The sequence below is a fragment of the Sciurus vulgaris genome (assembly GCF_902686455.1).
Source record: "Sciurus vulgaris genome assembly, chromosome: 10".
NCBI lineage: Eukaryota > Metazoa > Chordata > Mammalia > Rodentia > Sciuridae > Sciurus > Sciurus vulgaris.
In genome coordinates, this window is record NC_136470.1 from 135,994,979 (window position 1) to 136,022,499 (window position 27,521).

The following is a 27,521-nucleotide window of genomic DNA, read 5'->3' on the forward strand; positions in this document are numbered from 1 at the left end:
CTCCCAGGGACCCCTGGGAAACCAGGCCTGGAGGAGCGCACCCAGAGTACGAAATGTTCCTCAGCCTTCCTGCTAGAGGAGTTGTGGGCCTCTGTGGGTCTTGAGGTCAGCCATCAGTTGATTTGAGGGGTCAACTGCCCCTGTAACCCCAGGAACCCACCCCCCAGCTCTCCTGTAATGGCAGATCTGCTGTGTATTTAAATACCCCACTACACAATTTTGCACTTGGTGTTGTGAAGGCTGTGTTTCCAAATTCTTGAGCTAATTCTCTCACCTCAAATCTATTTTAGGGAATGAAGGAGTGAACGTTTCCTAACAGTCCAGTGCCCATAAAGAACCCACTTTTCTCAAGACTCCAAGACTTGTACCAACAAAAGTTTAATTCCAAGGACATCAAAAGCAGATGACCAGAATCCTTGCAGTGGTGGATCTCAGGCTGGCAAGTCCACAGTTGAGAGTGGGGCAGGGATGGCAGCAGGGCTGGCTGCATCCCACAGCCGCACCGTGAAGACCCTGCCGCTGCTGAAGCTCACAGCACAGCAGGTGATGGCAAAGGATGGCATGGTCTTGTATGCTGAGCTTGTTTAAAGCCAGAGAGAGAGTTGGCTAACTTTTCCGATGCTGCTGAGGCTTGGAAGGAAAGGTGCTTTGGATTTCTTTTAGCACTGACCCGGTTGCTTAGCAACCTTTCCTGCATCAAAAGGTTCTGTTACAGTTCCGCCTGGTAGAGAATAACATCAATAAAATCATGCCTTTGCAACTCAGAAAAGTAGGGAAGTGAGCCAATGACTCAAATGGACCCACGATGCACTTGACAGATTCCATACTTCCAGAGACACACATGCGTTTACTTTTAAACAGATATTCATATTTTACAAAAGTTACCTAACAAAATTTGACAATAACCCAGACTTCCCCAAATGAGGCTGTTTTGATAATAGCTTCTGTTGGACTGTGAGTGCAGGAAACAGCTGTTGCTGGAACAGAATATGCAGCTGCCTGCATGACATGGCCTGAGACCCAAGTCCTGCACCCACAGCTCCACTGACCTGCAGAGCTCGGAGTCCTCACCTCAGGCTGCCTGCTGAGTTGAGTGCACTCAGAGGACGCTGTGAGAGGGCAGTGCCATCTGCAGGGAGACACCCAGCACCCATATGTGCTGTCCTCATGCTGTATGTCGGGTCTGAAGGTACGATGTTCGGTGCTTCTTTGCCTCCCTGGGGAGCAGAGCTTAGGCGTACCTCCAGCGGAGCCTCAGTCATAATCAGGGAGTCCACAGGGTTTATGCAGCTAAGGCAGCTAGTCCTGTGCCTGCCGCCGTTGCACACTTCCTATCTACAAGTCCAGTCTGGATTCTTACTTTGATCCCTATTTTTCAGTCTCTGTTACCTGAATGTGGTCATGTGCCTAATTTTGGCCAAGAAGATGTAGATACAAGTATTGTGTTGCAATGAGACTTCTTTGAAAACACTGCTGGCCTCCACCCTTGGATCTCTCCTTTCCCTCTCCACCCATGTCCCAGATATAAAGCTGCAACTGCAGAGCTGTGGCAGCCACATTCACCCATGAGGTCAAGAGCCAAACGTAAGGAGAGTGGAACTAAGATCCAAGAGATGCCCAATCGTGATGTGCCTTCCAAAACAGCTCTGGCACACCCAAAGAAGTAAAGTCTCTCTGGTACTTAAGGCACGATTCTGAGTTTTCCTTCTCACGCAGCTGAACCTAACCCTCCTTATAGTAGGCTTACACAATGAGCAAAGCTCGACTGAGAGGTTAGTGAGCACATTTTTCCTTATACTCCTAAAAGCAGTAATATAAAGCAACATATTAGAACTTCAGCAGTGTTACGGCTTGGGTGTGAGCTGTACCCCAAAGCTCATTAGTGTAGGAAAGTGCAAGGGTCAAATGACTGGACTGGGAGAGCCATAGCCCCATCAGTCCTCCTGGTTCGAATGGACTGAGTGAATGGTAACTGCAGGCAGGTGGGGTGCAACTAGAGGAGGTGGGTCACTGGGGGCTGCCCTGGAAGGGTGGGTGTGTCTGCCCTACGCCCCTATCCCTATCTCTCTCTGCTTTCTGGCTGCTGTGAGCTGAGCCGCTGTCCTTTGCTGGGCCCTTCGCCCATGATATCTGCCTCATCCTGGGCCCAGAGCAATGGAGTTGGCTGCCTATGGACTGAGGTCTCTGAAACCATGAGCCTCAAAGAAACGTCCCCTTTCCTAAGTTGTTCTGCTTGGGTATTTTGGTCACCTCGACACAAAGCTGACTAAAACACATAGCAAAGAAAATGCAGCCACCCTGTTCCATGGACATCCGGCTGACACAGGTCCAGGGCTGTTAATGCCTGCCCGGGGACAGGCATTGAATAGCACCATTACCGTTGGGATTTGTGGTCCAAACTTGTCCCTTGGTGCCCTACAAGAGCCACAGTTGCCCTGGCTTCCTTGCTACAGTTAGAAGCAGCCTAGTCTCAGGATGGGTTCCTGTTCCCACTCGCCTGCCTTAATAGCACTGGACCCGTGGGAGTCAGATGTCCTTAAGGTAGGAGCGGCCGTGTTATAAAGCATACCCATGCTCACGTAGCGTCTGTGTCCACTCAGAGACACACCAAACGATTAACACCCGTGCTAATCTGGCTGCACCGACTGTCCTGCCTTATTTTCTGTATCCCTGATGCTCTGGCATTGCAGCCTTCATCCTGGAGAGACTAGACTGGCCTCCCAGGACTGGTGTATTCCTGAGATGGCAAACGAATCCCCGAAATAAGCTTTTGATGTACAAACCAGTGAACCCAGGGCCATAGCCCACCTGACTCCTTTATCAAGCTGTCACTCAGCAAACCAAACCGCCTCCCCTGAGGGACCCCCCCACCAGGCACCGAACATCTAGGGATCTCCAGAAGTGTCCAGACCACCCAGTTCCAGCTACTTGGCTCCTCACTCTGCCTCTCCTGTTCCTTCCCATGAAAACCCCTGAGTGGCCCTGACCAACCCTCCACGTCCTTGACTGCCTCCCAACCAGCCCGGCACCCTGGATGGTGCGCCACGCCCCGTCTGCAGAGATGTCCCTCGCCAGCACCATTTCCATGTCTGCAGGTCTCACTGTCCTATTACAGCAGCCCCACATGCTCACTCCAGAGCCCAGCCCTGGGCTCAGAGCTATATCGCTGTGACATAATGAGGAGCGTAAATGATGTCGGGAGCCTTTGTAGCATGGCATGGCCATGTTGGTGACCACAATTATCTGTGGGGTTGGGGTTTGTCCTCAACATGTGGCAGCCTGAGTCAATGCCTGAGCCAAAGCCTGAGCCAGCTTCCCTACAACCTTTCTCCCTGCCTCTCTCCCCAGTCCCCTCCCGCTCCCTGCCCAGACTATGCTCAGGGAAGGAGAATGGAGTTCAACATTAGACCAAGCAAAGCACACTTGGGAAGCTGAGTCAGCTGGTGGGCAGGCCGGGCAGCAGCACAGCGGGCCGACGCCCCGGCTGGAGCAGGGCGGCATGAGAAGAGAGCAGGTGCAGCGGAGGCCCGCGAGCCCAGACTTCCTCGTGCTGCGCCTGACAGAGGCCATCTCCGATTCTGCTCATCCCTGATGGGCTCAGGAACCTTCATCGTCCTCAAGACGGCAGCGTTGGTTTCCCACTTTGATTTTAGTACTAGAACACTTCCTCTTAAAGAAATGGTCTGCATAAATTGAAGAGCTAGGTACCGCAAAAGGGGGGTCCCCACGGCGCCACCTGCATCCCCTCCGCCTGTGCTGCCTCCCCACCAAATGACCTAAGCTCCCCCAGAGAAGCTCCAGGACCCAGAAGCTGTTAGGAGAGCCCTGGTGGAGTTCAAGCTGCTCAGCCTGGACCTGACAGCAGAAGCAGGTCGCTGGCTCCTGTCACAGCTTCCAGACCCTCTCCTCTCAAAGGACGCCCACCCCTCGCAGCAAACCCGGTCTGCCTGCTGCTCCTGAAACTCCTTCCTTCTGCTCTGCCATCGGCCCAGAAGCCTGAGCAGGCAGCTCTTGGCCTCCTAAACCCAGCAGGGCCACTCCGGCCCCTCCTGCAGCCTGTCTCCTCCGGGACTCTCGCTGCTTCTCAGCCCTATTATCTCTTTATACACCCAGTCTACCCAACAAAATTAGAAACTTCTCCAACACGAGACCCAGTTTTGCCAAGAATTCCCTCCTCTCCAAGATCTACCACACAGCAGGACTCACGAAATAGGTGATGAAAAGATGCAGGGCATTAGCGGACACTGGAGCCTATTCAAAGGCGAGGTGTCCTGCCTACGTGTAGGAGGCGTGAGCAGTCGCTTCCTGCTCTCTTCAGGGGTGTGCACTAGAACTGCAATTCCACTTTCCAAATAGGTTGGTTGATTTCAACACTAACCAGAAAAGCCAAATTCCACTATTGCAGAAATCTGGGGCAATCTGGTCTGTGACCACTGCATGAGTGTCCTCTGAGGCCATCTGGTGAGAGTGCTGTGCTGGCCTGGGTACATATTCTTTTTTTAAAAGTCTCAAGTTCAGAACTGTTTAATTTTCTGTAAAATCTTAGCTATTTTCTAGAATGTTGAGTGATTTTTACATTTTTTCAGCATGATGGCATTCAGCTTCTAGAATAATCTTTTTAAAGCCAATTAAAATTGCCGTATTAAAACCCTCCCCAGTGACTGGAAGTTCACCCTTGGTATTTGTTTTCTCATGTCGGAAGTTGAGGTGGAAATTTTCTCGTTTTAAAAATCCCTGACATAAGATGTTCCTGTCTGGCACTTCAGAAGCCTAGAGGGAGGTGGCGGTGACATTTAGAAGTTGTGTGGTACCTTCTGTGGCCTCCCTAGGGTTGCAGGAGTTACAGCAGGATCCATGGCCCAGTGATTTCCACTCATTCCTCACCAGGACTCAGTTACCCACTGGGGACCCTGCAAGAGGACCAGTGGAGGTGGGCAGGGCGGAGGTGGGGAACTCAGGAACAGAGAGGAAGGAGAGGAGAGAGGGCAGGGGACAAACCGAGTGGGAACATGAGTAGTAAGTCCCCAGGTAGGTGTGGCAGACAGTAGTACAGACCTTGGCCACTGGCCACAGCGTGACACCAGTCAGTTGGGGCTGCAGTGCTGGAGGACACCCTGGCCAGAGAGACCGGGCTTCACAGTCACTTCAGAGAGATTTGCAACCAGAGGCTTCTCCTGGGACACCTCTGGGCTGAGGAAGTCCTGCGGTAAGAGGCTGGTGGACCCAGCCTCCGGAACTGCAAGAGGCCCAGGGCGGACAGGCGGAGCTTGCTCCTGGAGGAGACTGCAAGCATGGCACCTCACAGGACAGTGAAGGTCTCCCCACCCAGGAAAGGTTGGCTGGTCAAGGGAGGACAGCTCCCAGGGTAGTGTGGTTCGTGGGCCATTTACATTTTACTCCCACTAAGGCACCAGAGTGTCCTCATCCCCCACTTCTGTGACTGACTGGGGGCCCTCATTCCATGTGCCCTCCCACCGGCCATGTGTCCCAGCTAATCTAAGTTCCAGCTTAGATCTCTTTCTCTTCTCCTTCTTCTACTTCTTCCCCCTCCTCCTGCCACATCCTCCTGCCACATCCTCCTCCTCCTTTGTTTTCTTTCAGTATTGGGGATGGAACCCAAAGGGCTCTACTCCTGAACGACATCCCCAACCCCCTTTATTTTCACTTTGAGACAGGGTTCCCCTGAGCTGCCCAGGCTGGCCTTGGAGCTTGCCATCCTCCTGCCTCAGCCTCCTGAGTTGCTGGGATTACAGATGTACACTCTTATGCCTAACCCAGGGCAGGATTCTGATTTTATTTTCCCTTAAAGTTTATTTACAATTCAGCAAAATTTTCATAACTATGTCAAATATAAAAAAAAATCTTTAAAATTAAATTTTAAAAATGTGATGTTTTGAGATAGAAACTTTAATGCATTCTGTACTTCCCTGACTCCTAAACACTGTTTAACCTTTTCTCCATGACTCGAGATTGTTAGTAGGACTTATTATTATGGGACTCAGGACAACTCAGGTGTGAGGTGAGAGCACATTTGCCTCTGTGCGGTAGCCCTGGAGGCTCTCCAGAGGTGGCAGCCCTGTGACACTCGGCCTGATCTCATGCTTTTGCAATGGATTCCTTCCTATTTAGGAAGAAGAAGGAAAATAAATTTTACTGAAACTCGTCGCAGCAGGTTCCATGAAAAGCATTAATTCACTTAACTTTATCGTCACATTTATCAGCCTATGGTAATGATTTCTTTCTACTTTTCTGGAACGTGAATCGGCAATGGCGCAAAGTCTGTCTAGTTGTCATTTGTGCCCTTTCTCCACAAACCTAACGCAGAAATTGTTTCCTAGTAAGAACTCAATAATCATTTGTGGAGGGCCCCATCTCCGGCCCCCAGAGCCTCCTCAAAGAGCCTCATTCTCGCCTGGAGGCTGAGAACACAGACTCATTGCCGAGTATCAAATGGGGCGTAAGAACAATAGAGTTGGCAAAGTAAATCCCCAAAATGCAATGACTTGTGTCAGATTGCAACAGATGGAAATACAGGCTGACTCTAGTCGCCTACGTGCTGCTTCACCAGGAACCTGCGGAGGGTTCCCAAAGCCAAGTCTGAATGAACTCTCAATTCTCCTTTCTCCTCCCGTTGGCCAGGAGAAGTCTTAGCGTTTGCCCTCAAACAGCCTCTTACTGTCTAATGTTCTGCTAATGCAACCCCCCAAAACTACCTGAGAGCAATCTGGAACAAGAAAAAAAAATGTTCTGTTTTTAAAACGCCAGCACAAAAGGAGGCTGCCTGTGAAATGGGCCAGCAGAGCTGCTCACCTCACACCCAGGATCTGAGTGCGACCCCAGCATGAATGATTCAGAACAGCTCCAGACAAACGATCTGAGCTCACACGGATCTAGAAAGCAACTCTGGAGTCAGCGCTTCTGCTATTAGAGCCCGGGGTCCCATGGCGCTATTCCTGGTACGGATAAGCGGTGGAGAAGGTAGAATATGCCCACAACAGTGAGATTCCATGTGGGCCCTGGAAGAGGAGCTGCCTTCTCTTCATTTCTATCTTGTCAATTATTAACTCATGTAGATCGGGTAAAAATTAAAAGTAAGCCAATCAGTTTTCATTTGTTTATTTTACTTACCTAGTGGGCTCGAAACTCATTACCAAACACAGGAAGGTGAGGCTTCCCCTAAACATTTGTGCAGGCTGCACAGGCTGACATAGTCAGGAGCCGTCAGCGCTGCATCTATAAGATATAAGACAGAGCCTCCTCGGGCCTGTGCTGTGGTTGGTACCAAGCTCTGCCCGACATTCATGGTGATGGCATTGCTGCCAAAGAGTCCAGACCACCCTAAGGAGGGGGTGACAGGCATGTGAATTTCCCTGGAAGCAGAGCTGGACATCATAAATGACATTATCCATCTTAAGTGACAGCACTTGAAAGTGACGTCTGTCCTTTACAATCACATCTCACAGTGTGTTGATACAGACATTAGGCAGCAGCAATATCACTATGTCAGGAGGAGGGGTTTTGACAGCAAGGGAACCCCTGATGGAAAACCTCCTGCCCTGGGCAAAGGAGGTCACCTGTGAGAGGTGAGGGCTTCCTGCATCCGGTATCCAAGCCCACCCACCCTCCACCCTGGAAGGCTCAGCAGGTGGGAGCCTTCAGACCCAGTGACCTCGCGTGGCAAAGCACGGATCTCACAGACTCTCTGGAGAGTCTCTCAAATGAAGATTTCACTTTGTGCATAAAATAAACAAATTGAGAACCATACTGAGCGTCCCAGAGACAGCCAATCCACTCATATTTGCTTAATACATCAACCTCCAAAATACTCACACGGTAACAGAGAAGCTGGGACAAAGGGAAAATAAGACTGGAAAGGAAATAGAGATCCAGCAAGGAGGCCGGAAAATCCCGTGCAGACTCGGAATTTGACTGTGAGATTCCTAGCAGCCAACAAGAAAGAGGAAAGCATGAGCAGCTAAGAGAAGCAACCAGAAGTGAAAGCAAAAGCAGCCTCTCTTCTCCACCCCCTCCCCCTCGGTCCATCCCTTCTCCTCCCCCTCAGTCTGTCCCTTCTCTGTCCTCCTCTTCAACACGCTCTTTTGTACCCCTTTTCCTTCTTAGTCTTCTGTCTCTGTGGGTAGGGAATCACCATAGCAACTATCTGAAATAAATCAACTCAGCTCCTATTTTCTGGATGTTACAGCCTTGTTCTGAGGTCAGATTTCAAAGGAAGCAGAAGACTGAAGCTCCTGACAGATGAACGAGGCAGAGTGTCCTGCTCACCCGAGGAGCAGGATGAGAGGAAGCAGGAGGTGATCTCACCGCTCCAAGCTCAGAGGGCAGCAGTAGGGAAAAAGGCAGAAAAGAATATAGGATCACTCCGACTCTGTCCTTCTGGGACAGGTTTAACCATCTGTGAGCTGTGCAGGGAGAAAAAGAGTGGAACCAGTGTAAGCAAATTAAAAGAGAATAACCTTTTCTCTATTTGAAATGAGGCTGTTTCCTCATAACTGATTCTTTAAGAATAAAGAAATCTCCTTTCATGACAAGTCATTGAGCTCTTTTCTCCTGGAGGTACTGAGGTTGTCTTTTCTACCCAAAGAAGAGTCAGAGATTGTGTGACGTCCTATCCACTTTACAGCGAAAGGGCAGAGATCAGATTAGCCATAGTTCTGTCATTCACCCTGCAGTGCAACAGGACACAGGTCCTTAGTACCTCTGACCCTTGACATTTTCACCAGTGCAGTGGACTAATCCTTACCAGGTTGTGGTGAGAGACCTTGTGGTCAACCCTAATTCTGTCCTGCCTGTGGTCACTGGCTGAGATCCTGTGCCTTCTCCATCATGCTGGAAGCTTACTGGCATTCTCCACTTGCACACACCAAACCAAGTCCATCCCGCCTGCCCGGGTTGAAGATGTTCAGAGAATGGAGGCAGAGAGGATGGCGTGGGGCTGGCACAGAGGCTGGAGGCCAGCTCTGCTCTTCAGGCCCACGTGCACCTCCTCTGTGACAGCATTGAGCTCCCTGGATTTCCACAATGCCTTGAGGTGTCCATGTCTGTGACCCCTCCCACGTTCTTGTGGAAACCTGGTCCCCAGTGGATTGGGATTCAGAGGGAGGCCCTAGGAGGTGATGACCAAGGACTCTGCCATCGGGAGTGGATCAGCACCCTGTGAAAGGGCTCCAGGACCCACAGATTTTCCTCCCACCTTTCAGTCCCTTCCACCCTGTGAGAACTTAGAGTCCTCCCTTGCAGGACCCAGTGTTCACGGTGCCATTTAGAAGCGAAGAGCAGCTGGCTTGAGGGCTGAGCACCTGAGAAGGGAAGAACCCTCAGATTTGGTGAGAGCCAGCACTTGGTCTCCTCAGGTGGGAGAAAACTGAAGAAGGTTTAGTTAGGCTTCACCTTGCGCCAAGGCCTGCTCTGGAGCTCCTGGTCATGGCTTCATGAGTGCCGAATCCCCAGGTGTGAGCAATTGCCTCGCCCAGCACCACGTGATGCTGGAAGGGGTACTTCAGGGCTTAGTCCCAAAACCCTAAGTTCCCTTCCCCAAGAAGAGATGCACGGTCATGACAGCCCAAGGCAGATGATTAACAGCTGCAAGAGCACAGCCAAAACAGGGTGCCCAAACGTGATCCAATCTGTATGTGCACAGAAGCCATCTCGTACATGATGACAAACAGAGCTCTGCTTGAACCTGCAAGACCCACTGTGTGCTAGGTATGAGGCATGGCAAAGGCTCGTCCACCTGAACCTGCAAGACCCACTGTGTGCTAGGTATGAGGCATGGCAAAGGCTTGCCAATCTCAATATCCAAGACCCATAGTGTGCCAGGTAAAAGGCATGTCAAAGCCTCATTCTCTTAAACCTCCAGGACCTACTGTGTGCATGTCAAAGGCTCATTCACCTGAACCTTCAAGACCCACTGTGTGCCAAGTGTAAGAGCACATGGCAAAGGCTTAAGAAGACGGATTGTAGGATTCTCTCCCGCTGTCTCTGTAACTTAAAATTACAATTTTAACATCAAAAGATTATGTCTATAAAAAGACTCAGTAGGAGGTGAGAAAGAAAAGATTACATATTTGGGGCCAGTATTTGGCAATACGTCCAAATATAAAATAAAACAAAAGCCTGTCGAGGCTTCTGGGTGGCAGCCACAGCTTGGGCAGTGGCCATTGTAAGTACCTAGACACACAACTTCACCAACAGCCCCTTGGATGCCAGTCCCCAGGCCTCAGGGGACACACATCCAGCCGTGTTCACTTCAGACCAGCCCTGGGAACCGTGGGGCATAGATGGACCCAGGATCAACAGGTCACCAGTTTTAATGGTGGCTAAGACCTGAGAAAGTCACCATGGCAGGTTTTGTCCTCCACTCAGGACCAGCTGTTCAAATGGATGCTCCCAGGAGCAGATGGCACAGGAGGATGCTGCCCTGTTTCCTTCAGCGGGCAGCGGCCGGGCCGATCCCAGCACATGTGCAAGAGTGGGAACCAGTTCAAGGTGAGGCCTGGGAGCCGCTCGCCACTTAGGAAACAGGCCCCCGGAAGGGGTGTCTCCAAGCGGCTCTGGCAGGACCCCTCCGTGACCCGTAGACAGGCAGCACTCCACCTATTTGGCAGGAAGTGGCTCTGGTTAGCGCTCTAGCCCTTCTCAGAGCCCCCGTAACCACGTAATCTTGCTCCTCCATCAAGCTGTCCCGCACGCCGCGCGCTTGCTCCTAGGCGCCTGGGTGGAAGCAGCCTTATGATCCAAAGTGTGGCCGCTCACACCTGGCGCTGTTGAAAACCAGCAGATGCCAGAGGCTCACACCATGCCCAGGGCGGCCCCAAGACTGTGCCCGCAGCCCATCCTGCGGCTACTCCAGGACTTCCTATTTTCCTTGGCTGTTGCAGAAGTCACTAGGCTTGGAGTCAGTAGGCCTTTTTCCCTGCGATCTTGAAGACCAGGTCCTGGTACATTTGCATAAGCACTTAGCCTGCACAACACCTCCTGCTACCAGGGACCTTGGGTGTGACTATGTGTGCGCATACGTTCATGGAGGGTAACACAGAGCACTCTGAGGTGCGGGATACGGACCTGGGGGAAGCTATATGGTGGGGTCACTCGGAACTTTCTGCTCAGTTCGGCTGTGTCCCTAAAACAGCTCCAAAAATAAATACTGTATTTAAATTAAATTTATTGTCTTTCATTTTCAATAACCTTAAGGTGTTCAGTCAGAGGACTTGGTGTGGCCCTTGCCTGTCCATCCCAGATGTGGAACTTTAGGGCACATGTCTCTGTTGTGGTATCTTTCTTGGGAGAAGGGAACTAGTGCTGGGTGCCACATCCAATACTGAGATGCGCCCCCGGAAGCCCACAGCACCTCTCAGAGACCTGGATAGTCAGCAAACACTGTCACCAGTGCTGCAGAAAGGGAAAGCGGGGGACCTGGGTACAAGGAGCACACAGCGGTTGCTCTGAGCTACTAGTAAGCCCACCAGCCACATCCAGGATTCTTCCACAATAACCCAACAAGTGGCCAGCCGGCCTCAGTCCTGGCTGTGGAGCCCGTCACCCAGCCAACAGGACTTTGGCAAGCAGACTGCAGCCCAGGGAAAGGGCATGAGCCTGATGGAATCGAGGAGGGCTGTTTGGCCACTCGACCTAGCGGGGTGTGCACGGCACAGGCGAGACCCCGTGACCTGGGTGTGAGACGCCAGGACGCATGGACTACTCAGCCCCAGCAAGAGAACTTGTGTCATGCCAGCACACAGATGTGTTCTCCTCAGGTGACCTGTTTTCAGATACAGTTCTGTAAAAAAAGGAAATCAACAAAGAAAACCATTTCTTTTAAAATTTTGTTACTATAGTACCAGCATGTTTACAGAACTGACTTAGATTCACTTTTCCACCAATGTGTGTGTGCAGAAAATAATAAATACCAATGCCCTTACCAAGCAGAACCCCAGGAAGAATGCCCCCTTAAGTCCCCATCCTCCTCCCTGGGGAGACCTTGTAAGCATGTGGCTGTGAACTGCAGATTTACTTAAATGTTGCTTTGAGTTCTTAAGGAAAATTAAGGCACTGGTCTCAAAGCTTCAGAAAAAAGCTAATTACCACATTCTGGGCCAGATGATCAACAGATGGCAGGTCCTATCTGTGGGTCTCATTGTTGGAGGCAAGTAACTATATTCATATAAAAGTCAAATTGTGCAAAGTCTTCAAATTAATTCTCATCAAAGAGCACTGCACATAAATGAGTGCACAAAATTCCATGTGAAATATCAGGTTTAGAGTCTCAGCCCCTGTACCAAAGGACACCAGGACAGCCCCACCTGGGATGAAGAGACAAGGCAGACCACAAGTGCACCTCCATCCAGCCACATGGGGGGGCCCTTGCTCCCCACTGGGGTCCTGCCCCATACCAGAACCTATGCACCAGAGACCCACTGTTTACCTCCACCTAGGCAGGTCTACACACACACGGTATTTAGAACAAAAGATTTGTTTCATTCTGGGCACGTGCCTATAATCCCAGTGCCTTAGGAGGCTAAGGAGGGAGGATTACAAGTTGGAGGCCAGCCTGAGCAACTTAGCGAGCAACTCCATCTCAAAACAAAAAATAAAAAGAGCTGGGGATGTGGCTCAGTGGTTGAGCACCCGAGTTCAATCCCCAGTACCAAAAAATAAATAAAGTTTTATTTAGGAAGAAATATAGGAAAAGCACAGACATTTGGTTGAGAGGAACACAGGCTTAAATTCCAAGTTTACTGGTGCTATGAAGGACTGGGTCTCATTACCTCTCCAAATGTCTTGTTTCTTCACCTACAGAAAGGAGAGTGATTACAAGTACCCCACAGGATCATTATGAGACAAGTCTCTGTGGAGAAGCCATGGGCAGTCAAAGGCCCTCTCTTCATTTACAGACTGACTGCTTCAGTGGAAATATTTCTGGGAACTTGAGTCAGTAGGAAGATGCAGCACCATTCAGCCCTGAGACCTCCCAGAGGCTGGAGGGCCACCATGCTGCCCCAGGTGGGCCAAGGGATGAGAATAGCACTGGACACTCGGGTGCAGCTGAGGAAGGGGATCCATTGAGGAACCCCTTCCATGAAAGCTTGAGTAGGAAATTCATCTCCACATCCCTCAGTACTCCAAAAATGTGATTTTTATTATATATGAAGATCAAAGGGAGACATACAGAAACATACAGGGTTAGGCTGGGAAGATAAATTCCTAGGCCCGATTGTTTGCTTTTTAATCTTTCTTTAAACGATTTTGTAAGTTTACAAACACCTCATTCTCTTTTTAAGAGACTTATACTTTTTTTATATTGAGAGCATTAGAGAAGGAAAAATAGATATCTTAAGGCAGAGTCATTTATTACTGGTCATTTATAAAACAGGCACCAACAAGCTTGTGACTTAAAGAAACCAAGTTGATGTTCAGGGACTTCGACAAGAGGGTTGGCAAGCAAGCACAGGGAAGAGCTGAGGTCATAGAACTGTTTGATAAAGGCAACCAAAGTGCTAATGCAGAGACATTTTTCCGATTTTCTTTCTTCATTTTTTTTTTTTGCTTCGTGAGTCTGATTAAAAACGTGTAAGTCGAAAGAAAGAGTCTGAAGGAAAGACCTTTGAGGGCTCTTCTGGGAGGGGTGCAGGAAGCCCAAAGGCCAGTCTAGGCCTCACGCATAGCTCTCCACATGGTCCCGACTGGGAGGAAGCTGGCCTTGTGTAGGACTCCCTGGAGCTGACTGCACCTCCTCATCCAGAGGTCATGGGCCTCACCCACTGCCGCTTCTCCCCATGCCTGAGACCCCTTGACAGCCTGCAGCTCACCACCCGACATCCACGCCAGTCCTGCTTTCTCTTCTGGGACTAAATGTGTCACATCATCTGAACGTTTGTGCTCCCACAGAATCCACCTGTGGAAGCCCAGCCTCCAAGGCCATGGTGTTGGAGACAGGCATTCAGGGTGACCAGATCCCGAGGGTGGGGCCCCCTGAAAGGGTTGTGGAGAGGCCCAGAGGGTTCCTACCCCTTCCACCCCATGAGCACAGGAGAAGACAGTGACCAGGAAGCCACCATGAGTCAGACACCAAGTAAACTGGACCTGTGAAGAATCAATTTCTGTTTTAATAAGCCCCCAGCCTATGGTACTTCATAGAGCAGCCCAAATGGATTAAGGCACGAGTCTTCCACCTCAGGTGAATCACTGACAGGTTTGCCTACAAGTAGTGCCGCAGGGTCTCTGAGGAGCACTCTCAAAGCTCCCTCACCAGAACCAGGTGTGGCTGTGAGGAATGTTGAGTTGAATCTGAAGTGGAGTCCTCCGCAGGATATGGCAACTTCCTGGCTGTGGGACTGTGATGCTCAGAGTGTCTGCAGACAGCTCCACGTTGTCTGTAAAATGGGAAGGACACCATCCTTCCTCGGGCACTGCGCCAAGACACGGGATTTCCTGACCAATAGAAACACACCGTTCTGATGAGCCGCAGTACGGATGAAGCTGGAGACGCCTACATGGTCCCAGCCTGGCCCTGGAGTCAGGGGGCCTGGGTCCCAGTCTTCCATCCTGCTTGCTGGTGCTATTATCTTGAGCAATCCTCTTGGTCTCTCTGGGCCAGTTTTCCTATCCGCAGAAGAGGATAACAACAGTGCCCACTGTGTGCAGCTGTACAGGGTTAACTGAGCTAGTGTTTTTAAAGAACTTAGAACAGCATCTGGAACATACCAGGTTCTACGCACCTGTCTGATGAAGAAACCTGTGGGCGTAGGCCTTTTCCTCAGAGGTGCCGCTGTGGAGTTGCCCACCAAGCACATGAGAATAGCTTCATGGCCACCAAAATGTCCCGTGTGCAGGAACTTCCAGCTAAGCCCCTTCCTCCCGGCTGCGTAGACTACACGTCCCAGGACCCCTGCAGGTGGGCCTTGCCTGGCCAGGAGTAAGTGATGGTGTCGCTCCCAGCTGGGCCCACAGAGCCTTCCACACACGGTCTTCCATGAGCTTTCTCTCCATGGCTGGTCACGGATGAACAGGGACAGAAGAAGCCATGTGCTACAGATGGCAGTGGCACTGTGGGAGGAGTCTGCTCCTGAGAAGCAGCGCTGTCCCCCTCTGGCAACCGAGGTAAAGGCCCCACTGTGAGCCCCTGAGATGTCATGCCAGCAGCCAGCGTGATGTTGCCTGCATGGGCTGCACACCACATAAAGTCACCACAGGCTTCAGGACGCAGAGGGTACGGCTGGGTCAAAACTGGGGTTAGGCTGAGGTTAGATGCTATGAGAGCACGGTCAACATTTCCTCAACCAGAGAGGAAATCACAGCCGAGGAGATACTAGGGAGCCTCGCCAGAAGCAGTAAGGCCAAAGGATAAGCACCACTGTCCTGGAAGGGAACTGGCACCAGCCTGGCAGCTCGGCTGCCGACTAGACAGCTCCCCTCTGTGGGCCAGTTCCCTTCCCATCAGCACACACTCCTGATGGCTAGTGCCCAGGTCTACGGAGAACCCCAGCACCTTCCCAGGTGGCCTGCCTTGGAGACTGTCGGCTTTACGTGTCTTCCAACACCAGGCTGGCTTGGAGTGGTACCCGATTCACATAGAAGCACAATCTGTGTTGGATAGCAAATACATGCATCATGACGCTGAGATTCTGAGTTTGTAAAGCTTCTTGAGTTGCTTCTGGAGTCAAAGAAAGGAATGTGGTGTGTGTGATTTTTGATGATGGAGGAGTACTAGTCTTCTGAATTTCATGACTTTTGAGAATGGCATTTGGATGTGTTGCCCTTTGAAGAAATGCTTTCTACCTGGGTGCTCCCAACCCATCTGCTGAGAGTCCCAGCAAGGCAGAAAGGGCCACTAACAGGGCACTCAGTTTGCTCCATGATCCCCACAGGTAGAGCTACTGTGGATGCTTAGCCAAGAAAGCTGACCTGGTGCATGCCAACGGTCGCCCTAGGGTTCTCTGCCTGCGTACAGACCTATAGGCGGCTCCCGTGATCCCGCTTCTCTCCATAACATCTCCCCCTGGTGTGGGAGAGACTGGCAACTTGCTTCCAACTCAGAGAAATGGCAAGGCGATGGGACCCAGCTCTGAGCTTAGGACTTGGTGCAGACTCGTTCTCAGATCTAGGACTTTCCTTGCTGGCCAGCTGAAGGAACAACCACAGAGGAACTCCAGTATGACCAGGCACCGCAGGCAAACTGGAGAAAACCCAGGGATCCCCCAAGTGTATTTTCCCCACCAGATCCTCCAGATGAGACCAGGCCTGGCAGGCCCCATGGAGGACACCACTTCACACAGCGGCTTGGCTGTTGACTCACACTTGAAGTACAGGGTGACCCCTGTGCTGTTTAAAGCTACTAAGCGTGTGGTGATTTGCAAAGCAATAGATAGCCACAGTCTGTTGACAAAATCCATGACTCCTGCCTTCCATCCCTCGAAGGTCCCTCTTGTCTTAACAGATTCCTAGAACATTAGTGGGTTGCTAGTGCAGAACCCCGTTGCAGCAAGCTCTAACTGTTTCCACTGCCCACTTTGTCCTCCACACAGGATTTGTGTGCATTTGTGTGTGTGGTTTCTTATCTCTTCACTAGTTCACTGGGGCTGGGGATTTAACCCAGGGCCTGCACATGATCTACCACAGCTCCTTCCAAGCCCAGCCCCAGACAGGTTGGGACCCCTCAATGGTCTCATGTATTCTTCTCTTGGAGGCCTCGGCCCCCATCATATAAATAATGTCATTTGTACCCACATGGCACACTAAATATAATTTTCTCTAAAGGAAAATTAAAATTAAATTTTTTTATTTACAACTTTGTCTTGAAAATTAGTTGACTTGAAAACTCATTTAACTTGGAATGTCAATGCTTTCTTGCCAGTTTTCATGCATCCTTGAGAATTTATGAAATGAGAACATCTCACCTTCAAATGTTTTCCAAGATAATAAAATTTTCATGAATACTAAATTGAACAATAAATGAAGCTGACATAATGTGAGTTTAGGAAATATTTAATTAAATATTTATTAATTTCATTTGAAAGGGTTCCGTAAGAATTTTGGAGGCGATTATTTCTTATTCGAGTCTCAATATGTTCGTTTTTTTCCTGAAAAACTTGTGTATCCTGGGCTCTGTGCCAATACCAGGTGAATGAAAGGGCACTGCTTTGTTTTTTTATACTTCCCATCATCATTTTCTATTGAATTTGTAATTTTTCAGGTAAGCAAATGCCATGCATAGGTCAAAGAGCACTATTAAGGTAAAGAAAAGACTAAAAAAGAACACACACGTACAAATGCAGGTAAAGCCAAAGAAAGGTTCTCAGAACCTGTTAGCTAAAAACAAGAACAAAGAAAGCAAACACACACGCACACACACATACATGCACACATGCCTACATGCATGCTTGCACACACACACACACACACACACACACACACCCAGACACCAGGTTTTCTTCTTAATTTTAAACAGAGGATCAAGTAACCAAAATCCGAAAGAGTCAGTGGAGGTAGTAACATTTCTCTGCTCAGTGCCCTGAGGTCAATAGCAAAACTTAGATTATGCTTTCGAATTATCTCTAAAAACTAGAAATAATGTACTTCCAAATGAGCTTTTTGTTCCCAACTTTGAGACTTGTGTAGTCATCTTTCACATGAGTAGGAGGGATTGATGATTAGCAAGCCTCTTTTCATCTCTAAAACCCCAGGAGCCCAAGAGTCCAAAGGCAGGAAATAGACTTAAATTAGACCCTGAAACTGGCAATCACATCATTTGTTTCTGGTCATAGAACTCCACTGTTCGCAATCTTGCAAATATAATTGAATAATATATTATTATTATTATATACTTTTAAAATTATATAATAAAATAATCATTTGTGATTACCAGAGAAGATGTGAAATTAATTGTACTTAACAGGAAGAAGAAGAATACTGTAACCAGGAAGGGCCTTCTAATGGCAGCATCTTGATCTGGGCCTGAGTATCATGGAAAGGAGGTTGAATTTCCCTTCATTTTTTTCTCCAAATATTATTTCTTAATAACCCAGAGTTTGAAAGAGCTAGATTATGTATAGAAGGGAAGGTGGAGGACATGATTCAAAGGTAATTTTCAATACTGAGCCTAAATCTTAAAAACAACAGAATTTTCCCAACTGTTAGACAGGCTATAAAAATTCTAGGAAAGCTCTGCTAATTAGCATGTAGTCATCTGTCTTCAGGATGTGTATGTATGTGTGTATATATATATAGTACATATATATTATATGGTTTACAACAGAGGTGTTGCAGTTTGGATCTGGAATGTTCCCCAGTGTTTCATGAGTTTAAGGCTTGGCCCCCAGTGCAGCAATGTTCACAGGTGGGACTCTTGGGAAGTAATTATTAGATCATGAGGGCTCTGACCTCATCAGTGGATTAATTGATCATGGGATATACAACTGAGTGGACCACTGGGAAGTGGTAGAAATTGTAGGAGGTGAAACCTAGTTAGAGTGAGTGGATCTTTGGGTTGGGCTCCTGGGGACCACAACTTGTACCCAGTCCCTTCTCCCCTCTCTCTCTGCTTTCTGGCTGCCATGAGTTGAGCAGCTTTCTTCCACTACACCCTTCCACAGTAATATTCTGCCTTACCTAAGACCCAAAGCAATGGAGTCAGCTGATTATGGCCTGAAACCTCTGATACTATGAGCTGAAATAAATATTTTCTCCTCTAAGTTGTTTATGTCAGCATTTTAATCACAGTGACAACAGGCTAACTAATACAGAAAATTCATACACAGAAGTGGGGATGTTGCTGTAACTATACCTGACTCTGCAGTTCAGAAGTCTCTGGAACTGATTTGCAAGAGGTTTTGGAAGTTTGGAGATGCAGGCCAGAGAAGGCTTAGAATGTTGTAAAAGGAGAGTTAATGGAAAATTTTGATGTGATCTCTGAAGACCAGGATCCTGATAGGAATGTGGACAGTAAAGACTGTGCTCATGAGGTTTCAGATGAAAATGGGGACTTAATTGGGAACTGGACTAAAGGGCATTCGTGTTGCATTCTAATGAAGAGCTTGTCTACATTTTATCCAAGTCCTGAGACTCTGTGAGGTTGAATTTAAAGTTGACGAACTAATTAACCTGATGGAGAAAATTTCAAGGCATCACAGCATTTGGACAGTGGCATGGGTATTGCTAGTTGATTTTAGGCAGGTTTACTGTGAGAATTGGGAGCAGAAAGAAGAACATAAATATTTGAAAAGTTTGTTCTTTAATCCAGAAAGCATAATTAAATTTGGGGTCAAGGAGTGTGCGGTTGCTGAAGAGATTAATAGCACTAAGAAGATATAAAGTTCTTTGCGCAGAAACAGTAGGAAAGATGCCTAGAGGCATCTCAGGAGTCAACAAGACCACACCCATCTCAGACTCAAGAATGTAGAAGTGAAAATTCATTTGAGAGACTGCTTTGAGAAATGAGCCTCAGGCTGCCCTGGTCATACAGAGCTGTGTAGAGAATACTCTCTCCATGATTCCTTTCACTGCATTCAGCCATCCAGGCACCCAGAGGCCACTACAGCCATGTCCAAAAGGGCCCAGCTACTGTTCTCCCTGGCAGCAGAGTTTGGCACAATTCATGCAGTGCTGTCTTTTCAAGCATGAAGAATGCAAGAGTTACAGGGTCACAGAGGCTTCCACCAGATTTCAAATGAAGGCCTATGAGGCCAGGCCATGTGCGTCATGGTCAGAATCCCTGCAGGAAGCCCCTGACAGGGCCATGTGTGATGCTATGAGAGAGAAGCAGTAGCTGCCATGGAGACCCCAGGAAGTTAGAGATGCCATGCGGTGCCTGCCAAGGAAAGCTACAGACAGCAAGCAGGTCCATCCCAAAAGAGAGGCCATGTGGGCTGCAACCAGCAAGACCACAGGGGCAGGACTGACCATGTCCTTTGGAGTTCACATTTCATCTCCACATGCCGCAGATGCTAGACATGGAGCCACAAGAATTAACTTTTGTCCTGCTGAATTTCAGTCTTGCTTTGGTCTGATCCTTCCTTTCTACCCACCTTGTATTGGTCAGCTTTTTGTTACTGTAACCAAAGTACCTGATGGAAACAGTTTAGAGGAGGGAAGATGTATCGTGTCTCTGTGGCTCTGTTTCCGTTTTCTGTCCATGGCCTGCTGCTCCATTGCTTTGGGCCTGAGGTGAAGCAGAACATCATGGAAGAAGGATGTGGTGCAGGAAAGCTGCTCAGTTCATGACAGCTAAGAAGCAGAGAAAGATGAGGGGGCTGGGGAAAAGATATAGTCCCCAAGGGCCTATCACCAAGGACCCACCCCCTTCTACTAGTTGCCACCTTCTATACTTTCTACCACTTTCCAGTAGTGCATTCAAATTATGAATCCTTCGGTGGATTAATCCAAGAAGAGGTCAGAGCCTTCATGACACTCACTTCCCAGGAGCCCCACCTTTAAACACTGCTGCATTGGGGTCTGAGCCGTCAACACGTGAGACTGTCAGGGCAGTCCAGATCCAAACCTTTTCAGCACAAAGGCCTGTGGGTTGGCTGGAGGGCTGGCAGAGCGGAATCCATGCAGTCTGGCCTCTGTGTGGGTTCGGGCTTTCTCTATTTTGTGTGTGTGCTTAGTGTAAAAAGAGCAGGTCTGATGCAAGCAGGAATGAAGGATGGTTACTCGGAACAAAAATGAAGCAAAGCCGTGTAGACAAATCAAAGCCTGAGAATCCCTGTTTATTAAGATGTGCTGGATCCATGGCCAAATAATATTCATTTATATTTAAATTTAATCCCTTTCCACTTGTACTAGAAAGGATCTCAGTAGGAATAATAATCACAGCTGGTTCAGAGGAACAGACCATGATGGAGAACATGCAGCGGTGCAGAGGGCTGAGGGAACTGGTAGGGAAGCTGAAGGCACAGAGGCTGGCAGTACCAGGGAGCTATGAGCAACCCTAGGAAGACAGTGTCCTGGAGCCCACGATAACTGCCTCTGTCGAGGTGAAGGGCTATCCAGGAGGCTGAGTTCAAGGACGGGCACTCTTCTTGCCAGAGGATAACCACCAAGGCACAGAGAGGGCAAAGTGCTCAGCTTCTTTTTCCCTCACCTGATCTACCAATGCCTCCCATTGACCAATCTCAACTGGGAACCACCTGTCCAGGGACTGGGTCATGCACTTGTAAGGACCAAACACTCGGAGCACAGAGACAAGCATAGAGAGACTGGGCCAGCCAGAGAAGCAATGGAGAGCAATCTGGGGAGAGGCGGGAAATGGATGCTTAGTTAAAGTGCTCCTTCCAGGTCACTCAGCAGCCTGACCTAGGAAAGCGAACCCAGAACTTAGACTCCAAGTTTGTGCCCAGTCCTCCCTGGACTCACACTGCACCTCACACAGCCAATCCTTTGCTCTCTACCAATTCTTTCATGTATTTTACCTAGTCTGTTCCCTATAATAACCTCAAGGGGTAAGAAAGTTGGATTTTAGTTCTATGTTAAGAATGAAGGAGTTTAGGATCAAAGAAGCAATTAACACTTTTCTTCTAAGAGGTAGGTGATAATTAATGACTTTGAACATAAAGCAGAAAGGAAGAGATGATAGAGTATAGAGCCTGCGGTACACAAATTAATAAAAATAGAAGAGATTAAGTAAGATTTGACAATATTTAAATTTTAAAATGAGAAAAGCACTAATAGGTATTTATTATGCTAATCCTTATTAAGTTAGCAAATATCTCTCATCATCAGTTTAAATTCTATTCTTCCCTAAGAATTTATAAACAAGACCAGAATTAGCATCTAGCTAATTAGTTGCTGCTATTTGAATGCATATCCTCCAAAGTTCACCCACTAAAACTGTAGATTGGACCCTAAAGATGTGAGGCGAAATCAGCCCTCTTTCTCTAGCACTCTAGAAAAATGGGAGTGTGGGTTTGATGCTTGACAAAATTGCTAAATTGGAACAAAGGGGGATAATTTTAATTTTAAGAGAAGACCTCAATCAGAAGTAGGATCCCTCCAGATCTATTTCAGAAGAGACGTAAATCAGGCAGAATTCACTTCTCCTGTCCCAGGATGTTATCTGCAACCACACACCACTAGCTGCAAGAGAGTATTTCTTAGCGACTGGTCTACCCTTGCTCACCCTTGTACCTGACCCTGACACTCCCTGGCATATAGGAGATGCTCTGTAGACATTTGTGAAATAAATCTACATTCAAGGAAATACCTACCATGTTGCAAACTCTTGTACCAGGTAAGGTCACCCTGCTCATTATTTCCTCCTTGCCTCCACCCTACAAGGTTTATGTCTGATCATCTCCATTTCAAGAAAGAGAAAGCTGAGTCTATAAAGCTAGCAGGTGGAGTGACCAGGATGCATCCACATCTCCAGTTCCTCTGATGCCAAATATCATCTAATGCAATGTCACTGTCCCTTGGAGATCTAGGTATTGTGGGCTCAAAGTTCCAGCAACTTGAGGTCTTTGAAGGTCAGAGCTCTCCCTGAAACCCCTGTCAGTTCCCAGAAGCCTGAATCCCACCACATTTTGCCTGCACAGGTAGCAGACATTGTCCTGAAGGGGACCTTGGGAGGAGGGGTAACTTACAAACCTTCTTGCAGTCTCTGGCCATCCCGTTCAGCTTCCATTTAGGATATGGTTCCATCTGCATAATGTCTTGGAATAACAATCACAGAGCTGGAGAACAGTCAGTGTTCTTTGGTCTGGGGAGGGAAGCAGGGTCTGGCCATGGAGGGGCTGCCCTAGGGGCCCAGGGCTGCAGCCATCTCTATCCCCCGGGTAGTGTGTCATGCCAGCCACACATGAGATGGTTGCACAGAGCTGCACACACGCTTGTGCATGCACACACACAGGGCGTGAGTGCAGATCTGGGGACCTAGAATGAGGTCAGTAGATTGAGTTGATGTCCATTTCCTGGTGTGGCATTGAGCTGCACCTAGCTAAGACGCCACCCCTGGGGGAGAGTGGGCAGGGGTTAGATGGCGTCGCTGGACTGCTTCTTGCAATTTCATGTGAATCTGTAGTCATCCCAAGGGTGGGAAAGATTCGTAGATGTTTCTGCATGCCAAGCCCCCTCTTCCATCACATCACACCCCCTACCAGGGCACTTTGGTCTCACCTTTCCCTTCCCCTCTCCTCTCCTCTCCTCTCCTTTCCTCTTCTCCCCTCCCCTCCCCTCTCCTCTCCTCAGATTTTCTTCTGGGACTTCACATCCTTCTCTCTATCCTGCATTTTCTACTCCCACCACCCAGGCAGCACAGCCAGCTTGTGACGGTGCCCAGCAGACATGAATCTGCCCTCGTTGACCTGCGCTCGACCCCAGGAAGACAGTGTTGCTGCAGGCTCACAAGGCATTTCCAGCTGCAGCTGGATTTGCAGGTGATGGGGAAAGGCCAGCTCTACAGGACTCACTCTGGACTTCTCAAACTTTGAACAGAGGCAAGAGACAGATGCAAGAGGAATGTGACTTATCTCACAAACCAGCACAGTTAGGGTCTGCTTGCTGCTCATTCCAAGATGTGGGACCGCAGGCAAGCTCACCTCTTAGAAACCCTCTCCCTCTCTCCGCTAGAGTGGAAATGTCAATCATCACAGCTGAGGTTCACGATTTCTCTCCGGTTTCCCCAATTACTGGTAAAGATAGCACAGTGTTTTTTTTTAGTTAAAGCCAAACTCTTGCCAGTGTTGTTGAACACGTGCCGCTTTGGTCCCTGGCTATTTTCAGCAATGGACAGGGTTTTAGCAGATGAAGACGGGCGTAAGAAAGAGCGGGCATCCAGGCTGCAGAAACCAGCTAATCAGAGGGCAGAGGCGGAGAGCAAAGGAGGTGTGTATGGAGGAAACAGGGCACCCGCCTGTTAAGACAGACCTGCAGGCATGGGTAGGAACTGTGCTAGTGCTAGGCAGAAAAAATGAGCCCAGTTGTGTCAGGAGGAGGGCATACGTTTGCTCCTAAAACGTTGGAGGAAGGAAAGGTGTTTCGTGAGTGGAGAAGGAAGGGGAGAAAGGGATCAGAGCAGATCCCTGGAAAGGCCAGGCTGGCACTCAGCGGGACAGGATGTATGAGTGAGCTGGAAGATGGGAGTGGCTGCCTGGGAGAGGCTTCCCACCAACGTCCAGGCAGGATGTGGCAGGGACTGGGACGTAAGTTCGAAAATGAGGAGGGGTGTGTGACAACACTGCCGCGCGCCTGCAGATGAGACTCCAGAAGGGACTTTCAGCAGACACTCCTGGAAACTATGTGTGAACCCTGCTCGTGTATTCTCAGATAACGAGAGGAGAAATGCATCTCTCACTTCCATTCCCTTGTCAGGTGGGTGAGGATGTTCTTGTCCCTACTAAGTGTAATGACAGCTAATCTGAAATTGAGGCTTGATTCTGGGTTTCTGTCCACTTCTCAGGCTCTTATACCAGCACATCCACACCAATCCTAGCCTCAGTTACTGCTGATTCTCAGCCCAACACACCTCAAGTTCACAGCCTCTCCATTTTCTCCTACAAATGCATTCTGGTGATCACCCTTGTTGTCCCAGGAAGTTTGACTTGTGCTTTTTCCTGATAATAAAACAGAATCATCTCTCTGGACTGTGGTTTATTTAGCTAAAATGAAATGGAAAAAAGATTCTAAGTTGAATCACAGGTTTATGAAAACAGGGAGCAGAAGTGCAGATGTCTGGTATTTCCTCTGCAGCCTTTCAAACACGCTACGATAAAAGTGACTGAGGTCTCTTTATAAATAGCAGCAATAACTTATGAGAGATCAATGATAACTGTTTATCACATAAATAAGACCGTAGGGCTACCGAAGCACAGATTAAACGAGAGGCATTTATCATGTTTCTGCGTTGCAGCAAAGCCTTGGATACACTTTGTGCAGAGAACCCAGGGGCACCCCCACTGGTCTTTAATTAAGTGTCATTCCCACTGAGTTAATAAGCATGCCATCAATAATTGACTTTCCTTAAAGCTTTGGTAATAGTTCAAGCTACATTTTGTAATTACTGATAATAGATTTGATAACATTTTCTAATTCCCACCCTCCTCTCAAGGAACATGACTTCAATGTGCTGTGCCTCCTTTTGCCCGGGAACAATCCGTCTTTCCATTTCTAGAGCTTTAATAAGCACGAGTTGTGTGAAATTGATGTTCACCCGGAGAATACACAGCTGGGAAGTTCAGTCTTGAAACACAGATCGCTTCATGGCTAAAAGAATAAGCGCTGCCAAGATTGGACACAACTGGCTTCCTGAGCCCTTGTTCCATCCCAGAGACTGCACCGGGAGCCCGGAGCAGATCCCGGGGGTGCTCACTGCAGACAAGACCCCCACAGCATTGCAGAGGCAGAGGGAGGCAGAGAGGCTGGGTGCTTGGCCAGGACCCGCTGCTGGCCCACGAGTCAGATGCCCAAGCCTGTGCCCTCCCACAGCCTGCCCACTCCCATCCAGCAGGAACATGCCTACACGAGGAAGGGAAGGAGGCGGAATGAGGCTCGGGGCTGGCCCCGGCCCCATGACACCAGATGCCCTGGCTGTGATGATGCTCTGCCAACACATTTGATGCGTGCTTGTCCTCCGTGAGTCTCCTCAGTAGACACAGCACCTCGGCCCCACTGGGCACCCTCTACTCTGCCACAGAGGAGCCAGTACCTGCTCACATGCCACCATCGAGGGCGTGCTAACTGCTGGCCATCCCTGTGTTCGTCCTCACCAGGGCACAGGCTGCCCCATTCCTGACCCTCGAGCAGGGTCGGTGCAGGTGGCAGACAAGTGCATGGCAGCAGAGGGGCAGGGGTGCACTCCTGCCGTTAGTCTGGAAGCGTTGTACCAAAGGATAACAATCAAAGTCCTAGGAAGACCACTCCACCTAGGTCCTCAGAAGCTCATCATACCTGGCTAAGCCCCTAAGACGTTCCATTTAAGAGGCGCCAGCCTTCCAGGTCAGTTTAACTGAGTTCAGGTGACAGATTTATTCAGAACCTACTCTGTCGTTCCAGGCACTGGAGATGCAATGATGAATTGAACAAGGTCTGCCCCCAAGGAGTTTGTGGTCCTGTGGGGACATGGCCCTGTGCAGAGCTAACAGAGAGGCAAAGCCAGCTTACTAAGGGCACCAGCAGTGCGCTGCAACTCCATGGGGCAGGCAAGGAGGCGGGCGGCCAGTCAGCACGTGCTGACCTGAGCCATCCTGGGCACTCCCTGTTTCTCTTCACATCAACCCCAGCAGGTCTAGATTGAGATCACACCCAAGTTCTAGATGAGCAGGCAGGCCTGGGAGGTGGCACACTGGGCTGAAGTCAGGTGCCCAGGACGGGTAGAGGCAGAAGCCCACTCCTGCTTGCAAAGCCCGGCTCTTCCTCTGCATACTCCTCACCGCCCCAGTGCAATACACGGACTCCCTGCCCACCAACCAAGCTCCAAATCACCCATGCTACCACCCAGGAAAAGCAGCTGTCCCTCACTACCCACCCAGGTGCTGGAGGCTGGGGGCGCTGGCATGCCAGGGTCTGCATCTTTGCAGTGAGGTCAGCAAGGGGGACCTGGTGCAATGTGAAGCCGTCTCCATGGGGAGGACCAGAGCAGGCCGACCAGGCTCTCCAGAACAGGGACCCAGAACAACCCCACTATTCAGGTCTGAGTGCCAAAACTGACTCTCTGTGGCTGTTTAGAGATGCGGGTCAGCAGGGATATGGAGCCAACCATGCAGCCACTGATCAGAAGAAAATCTTCACAGAAATACAGAAGTGCACCTCCCGCTGTTAGTTTTGCCTCAGTCACACTCCCTGCTAACGCCATTACCACGTTCCTTCAGCATAACTTACCTGATGCCCAACACATTTAAAATTTGCTATTTTTAAAGAAGGGGCAGAGCTAGATTCGCCATCTTTCCAAATGCCTCAGACAAACATTGCTTCCCTCCAAAAGCTCAAATCAAAGGAGAACCATGTAAAAAATAAACACCATCGCCATATATCCTGGCAGTAATCAGCCATCCGTGCCAAACACTCTGGAGGTTAAACTCTAATTAAAATGCAGAGAGATGAGCAGATTGAAGAATGTGGCTTATTTATTTACTTCCAAAGTGAAAGTGCCATTCTGCTACCAGAGCTTAAGACAAACCTCACAGCCTGAACTCCCCCCACCCAAAAAAAAGCAAATGGCTTTGGTAGAGTAAGACATTCACAAACAATCTGGATTTGTCTATTTTCACTTTATTGATCACTTCCACTCTGTGTTTCAAAAGGCAGCTCACAGTACAAATCCTTACACAACAGAAGACAGTTTAAAGTTAAGAAGAAGATATCAGAACAATTTTGGAGAAAAAAGTGAAATAATTTTATCAAGAATCTGAAATAAGATGCTGTTCACGTGAGCACGATGCTGGCTCTGAGTTTCCAAGCAGCTGAGGCAAAAGAAAGGCAGGGGTCATGAAGCCTGAAAGTTTGCTGAGGGGCAAGTCCCTGAAGAGATGCATCCCCTTGCCAGGCTTGTATCAAAGGGCGCCACAGGAGCAACA

The 27,521-nt window shown here is 49.1% G+C and overlaps 1 protein-coding gene across 2 annotated transcripts in view; it reads right to left on the minus strand.

Moving 5' to 3' along the window:
* The window catches only part of LOC306638059 (schwannomin-interacting protein 1), a 595,209-nt gene that overhangs the window by 454,791 nt on the left and 112,897 nt on the right, over positions 1-27,521 (minus strand). The gene's annotated exons all lie outside the window — the stretch shown is intronic.